We start from the raw sequence: 6,284 nt of genomic DNA on the forward strand, positions 1-6,284 counted from the left end.
TTTTGCACATAGCTGTCCAGTTTTCCCAGCACCACTTACTGACCAGGCTGTCTTTGCCCCATTGTATATTCTTGCCTCCTTTGTCAAAAATAAGGTACCCATAGGTGCGTGGATTTATTTCTGGGGTTTCTATCTTGTTCCATTGGTCTATATTTATGTTTTTGTGCCAGTACCATACTGTCTTGATGACTGTAGCTTTGTAGTATTTTCTGAAGTCAGGAAGGTTGATTCCTCCAGCTCCATTCTTCTTTCTCAAGAGTGCTTTTATGCCTCTTTCTAATTCTTCCTTTTTGCTTGTGCTAAGTTGCTTCAGTCATGTCCAACTCTTTGTGACCCCATGGACTGTAGCCCATCAGGCATCTCTGTCCATGGGGATTCTCTAGTCAAGAATACTGGAGTGGGTTGCCATTCCCTTCTCCAGGGGATCATCCTGATCCAGGGATCAAACCCATTTCCTTAATCCCTTTAATTGATAGTTTACTCAGATGTCTGACTTGATATTCTTTTTACCTTTTCCCTGAAGTTTTTCCTCTCAAATGACTTATTTTATTTTAAAAGACTGCAGCTCAATACCCATATCCATCTTGGACTCTCTGGATACCATATCCTAGTGTGGTATGAGAAATTTAAGAACTTACTTGACTTGGACAAGAGAGTGTGTTATGTAGTAAGATATTTAATGGCATCTGACAAGGAGAATCTGATGCACCCACCTGCACAATAGGGATATTTCTACTTGAATTGGGCAGGTCACATCTTTGGGCCATCATTTTCTTCTTGAACAATACCTAGATGAACACTGCCAGTATTTGTCTCTGAGACACTTCATTTTCTAGGATTACATTCCTAATTATCCTCACTTATGATGGCCCATCTTTTGATATATTAATACTTTCAATAAGAGAAGAAGAAGAGTTAGACATTCAGTCATGTCCAACTCTTTGAGACCCCATGTACTGTAGCCTGCCAGGCTCCTCTGTCCATGGAATTCTCCAGGCAAGAATACTGGAGTGGGTTGCAATTTCCTTCTCCAGGGGACCTTTTCCACCCAGGTGTCAAACCTGGGTCTCTTATGTCTTCTGCATTGCAGGCAGATTCTTTACCATCTGAGCCACCAGGGGAGTGGTACTTTCAACAAGGTGCCTGTCAAAACTAGCCAGCTTTATAGATACTCTCCTTTTGATTTCCTTTGTCGCTTGAATCAGTTATGTATTGGCTTATAGTTATTCCCAGGTGGCATTTTTTCTCTTATTTTTAATATCTTGATGAGACACCTCACTATATCATTGCCCATATATGGGCCCATCATTTGCCCATATATCACCCACAATATTTATATTACATACTGGTAATTAAATTATTTTCCATATATAGAAAACACTTTCATTTGTTAAATGAATGATTGAGATTCTACTGTATAACAAACACTGAAATCATACATTAATGCATTCATTTATTTATTTCTTTAAGGAAAACTGTATTCATTGAGCATATATACTACTATATATATTGGGAACTATGTCCAGAGCTCAGTATTCCACAGTGAACAAGTTGGACATAGTGTCTACCCTCAAAGTATTTACATAACAGTTGGGAAGTCAAATGAATAGTAATCACAGTATTGCTCATTAGAAATAATGTAGAGGAAGTAATACGGTCTTATGGGAGCACTGATGCCTATAGTAGTTTTTATATTATAAAATTAAGGGGCAATATAATTTGAACAAAGCTTACAAAGTGGCCCAAGCAGATGAAGTAGGAAATTAAAATGTTAGCTAATAGTAAATAAATAATTTAAATCATTTGATGACAATTGCTGGGCTGGGAATTTTTACCAAGTTCTTTTGAATAAAAGGAGAGGAAAAACCCTTGATCTTGGTTTGTTTTCTAGGAAAATCAAAATCCAACAGCAATCTGAGAAACGGAAAATTAGTCGAGAATGAAGCTAAAAATTATTTTTTAATATTGATAAGTAAAAGTTAAAATTAACAGAAATTTGGCAGAAAGATGAATATAAAAATTATAGGGGAAAAAGGAAGTCTAGATCTTAATGAAACAGTTTTAAAGGGTTAGAAAGCCATTTATGTTAGGAAACCATACAAAAGTTTAAAAGCTTACATGTCTAGATCCCTAAAGAAATAAGGATAACATCATACAGATTTTATGGAGCATTTTATTTTTACAATAGTTGATAGTGAGTATTATTTTTTTCCTCAAAGAGAGTCTATCATATAAAAACTAGCAAACAGCAAGAACAACAGGTAAAATTGGATAAAACACTCCATCTTCTAGCAGTCCAGGATTTTACCTTGTAATTTGTCTTTAAGTTTTTTTACTTAGCTTGTTCCTGAATGTCTTATATAACAATTTGTTTGTAGGTGTTCCCATCATTGAGTAGTTGACTGTCAGTGAATTATAGCCTGGGAAGCCATATAGAGAGTCTATTTTCCTGACTCCAGGCCCAATAGCATTCAAACTAACCTAAAACATTTCTCTTTTGGTTCTTAAAAATATTCTGTGAAGGAGAGGCCATAACCTTTCCTTTGAGCTCTGTAGAAAACATCTGATTGGCAGGCTATTTTTAGGTACATTTTCAAAGATTATGCTTTTTCTAAGTCTCTCTTAATATATTGCTAGCATAGGATGTCAACAGCCCATGTTATTATCATGTCATTCTAGTATTTTAACTAATAAACCCCGGGAGGAAGAGAATGTGTTTATCTTTTGAAATGTTGTATATATTTTCTTTCTTAATTTTATCTAAAGTATAGGCTTGTATACCCAGATCTATATATTCTACATAGCACTCCTTTTGGCTTTAGACGAAGCTTAGAAGAAATAATGAAGGAGAATATTTTGAATGATAGTAGAATGAACATTGGATGAAAACTATAGGCTGAGTGAGAAAGGGTTTAAGTGGGAGTTTAATAAGAGAAAAATAGGACTCTGTCTTCAGAGGAGGCTTCTTACAGAGGCAGACTAGTGTCTTCATTAGGGACAGTGTGAACTGGGAACCTTAGTTTAGACTGGCATAAGACACTGAACAAAGCTGTAATTATTTTATTTTTTAAATTGACATATTGTGTTTTCTACTGTCCTTAGGATATTGATATTTTATTTTAAAATACTACTACTGAATATCTATTTCTCTTGTTTACCTAGAACCCATTACCTTTCTAACTTTTTTTTTCACCCTTTGGACAACTATCCTGCTTCCTGTTTTAGGGCTTATATTTTGAAAGAGATAACAACCTACCTAGATCCTTACATGATTGTGATCCAGGTCTAAACAATAACTTTAGTTCCTGTGCCTACAGAGCTTAAACTTTGAGGGGTGAGGTGAGACCCATACTTGGCAGAGCAATCCTAGAGCTGGACTACTAAAAAGGAGGAGCTCTTTCCACTGTGGTTTCTGAAAGTAGAAATTGTAGGCTGGAGCTGCTAGAAGCTGTTTTGTTACTCCCTGGGATAAGCTTGATTAAATGAAGTCCATGCAAAGAAAAGCAGACCTGAGAGAAGAACAGAGCAACTACTTATTGATATATTTTGAGCCTCTGGATCTAGCACCTATTGAATGTTCAGTTTCTTAAGCCTATAGATTACTTACCCCCTTTCCTTCCCACAAGCCACCGTGACTTGCCTTTTTCTGTTACTCATAACTAAAACAGTCCTAGGTAATGTGTTTTACTTCCATACCCATAGAGGAGCTTGGGTGCTTCTGTATTTCAAATGGGGTATATCCTACCCAGAATCCACTTCCTTTTGTCTTTACCACCTGAGAAACGGGCAGTGAAGGCAGGCAGGGGTGGCCAGCCAGTCAGCCTGGCACACTACACAAATGGCCACCATGGGTCATGTCTCATTTTCTGATAGCATAATAATAAATATTTCCCTCCTTTGTTAGGGAACAAGGTGGACTTATCTTAAACTAGAAATTCTTCTGTGGCAAATAGCAGTAAAAAACTGATATTATTAAAGAGAGATCACTAACAACATTCTTTAGTAGAGCCCAGAAGGTTGCAAAAAGAAAGGAACAAAATGACACTTCTACTTTTTAGGCTGCCCAACTGGAATGCTAGTGTAGAAATTGCTGCCTTTTTACCTTCTTCTTTCCGAGCAGGACTAATGTTGCAGAGGATCATGGATTCTAATCACTTGTTCTTGCTCAACTAAGAGGTGAATAAGAGAAAGATAGCCCCACTGAAAAGTCATGGTCTGTGACATCCAAAGTTGAGTCCTCTCCCTGGAGGGGAATCTTTTTATGAGACCCTGGGATATTATAATATTATTCTGGAAGTTTAAGGTAAAAGAAATAGATTCATAACTGTAGACATTAATTATATTAGATGATACATACTATTTGTAATACTAGGACAGAGAGTATATTATTTTCCTTATTAATTTTCAAGTTGTTGCATCATGTTTCTCTTCTCAGGATTTAGCGTGAAGGCCTTTTCTATATTGGCAAATAAAATGTCAAGGTGAGAAGACTTTAAGTCATTTGACGATAGGGAAATTGTTGAGTTTTAACTTGGTAGCAGATTTAATTTTATTATTTTTAGAAAGCTTAAAAAATATATATCACGTAAACTGCACATATCACAAGTGAAAAGCTTGATGAATTCCTATGAAGTGAACATATTGGTGTAACAACCGCCCAAATTAAGAAACACAACATGACTGGTACCTCAAACTCCTCTGTTCAGTCACTGTGTACCTTCTTTCTCAACAAAGGTAACTGCCATCCTGACTTTCACACATCCTGATTATAGATTAGTTGCTGGCAGAGATTTAAAACCACAGAATGGCCTACTGAAATGCGAGAGAAGTTCCATAGATGGATTTAAACCTAAAACTGCATGGGTATTTTTTTATAACAGTACCTGTTTTTCCTGCTGCCCACACAGGAACCCACCCATACCTACTCTACATTCCCTCTGGAGCATTTTTATATTAAATTTTCAGTCTTGCAGTTGGATGATGTAAGAGACTTTGTCATGAAAGCTCTACAACATTGTGTAAGGTTGCCACTGGGGAGTCTGGGTCCAGTAAGCACTCGCAGCAGCCATTGAGAGAAAGGGCTGAGGTGAAGGCATCCTTTTCCGTTCCTCTTCCCTCTTGCCTCACTCATAACTTATATGGATTCCTCTTTCAACAAAAGAAAAAGGGGAAAGAAATATGTCTCTTAAAGGGTTTTATTCTTAAACTCTGCTTAATCTCTTCTAATTTTGACTTTAAGGGATACAGATCTCTGTTGACACTCTCTCCTTGCCTTCTGAGGCTCAGAAATGGGCACTGGTAAGCAGATTAAGATATGGTTCAGGAGCACTGGCCAGTGGGTGCTCTATACAGATGGGCTAAGTGAAGAGAAGTGACTTGCTTTGGAAAAATAATGGCCATTCCAATGTACTGCTGGGTTTCAGAATCTGATATTCTGTATCGAGATAAACTGATCTCTTGGTCATTTGCCAAAGGGAATACTGAATGTTTAACAGAGCCTGCTATTATCTGTGCAGTTGTGCCCTTTCCAAACTAATAGATGTTACTCATCATGCTGGGATAGCAGAGAGATTTGACTTTTAGAAGCACAGAGAAATGATTTGGCCTAAAACTAGAGATGCTGGATTATACAGTTACTCATAGCATTAAGCAAATTTAGAATTTTAAAAGTGTGCATTGAAGACTATTTTACTGTTTTCAATGAAAAATAATTTCATAAACACGGACAGTGAAAATCTATGGATTTTGCAACTTTCGGAGCAGTTACTTCAACTGCTATTTAGGTGGTATTTATTGTTTCTTGGTCTTTTGGCTAAAATCAAGTATAGTATCTTTTCTTATCAGTTTAACAAAAAGGGTATTATGCTGCATAAACCCTCAAAATATTTTTATGTAGTAGTGCCATGGTCTATTATGTAGAAAAGCTCATTTAAAGATATCCATGCATCATATTAAACTAGCTTCTTATAATCTTATATATTGCAAGTATTTCTTCTTCCAATAAGTAATTATTGAGAAATAATGAGAACTATTGAGAGAGTGATTTTAAGAGTTTAACAAAGAAAGTCTCTACCCTTAGAAACTTGTGTTTTTCTTGAAAACAGGAATTCTGAGTCTGTGTGTTTTAGCTTAGTGTCATCCTTGCCTGAAGTGGTGTGTGGAAAACAACAAATAATGGGAAGGAGCAGAATGTATTTGAGGGAGTAGACAAGTCAGTCCAGTTGAGTGCTGTGTGTGTGTGTGTGTGTTTATGGATCTGGTGTAAAATAAAGTAGGAGTCATTA

The 6,284-nt window shown here is 36.5% G+C and overlaps 1 pseudogene; it reads left to right on the forward strand.

Moving 5' to 3' along the window:
• The first annotated feature begins 5,792 nt into the window (after positions 1 to 5,792).
• LOC145522149 (U2 spliceosomal RNA) lies at positions 5,793 to 5,910 on the forward strand (annotated as a pseudogene).
• The last annotated feature ends 374 nt before the right edge of the window (positions 5,911 to 6,284 follow it).

This window comes from Giraffa tippelskirchi, chromosome 9 (assembly GCF_054371585.1).
Source record: "Giraffa tippelskirchi isolate mGirTip1 chromosome 9, T2T-mGirTip1v1.2.pri, whole genome shotgun sequence".
Classification (NCBI taxonomy): Eukaryota; Metazoa; Chordata; class Mammalia; order Artiodactyla; family Giraffidae; genus Giraffa; species Giraffa tippelskirchi.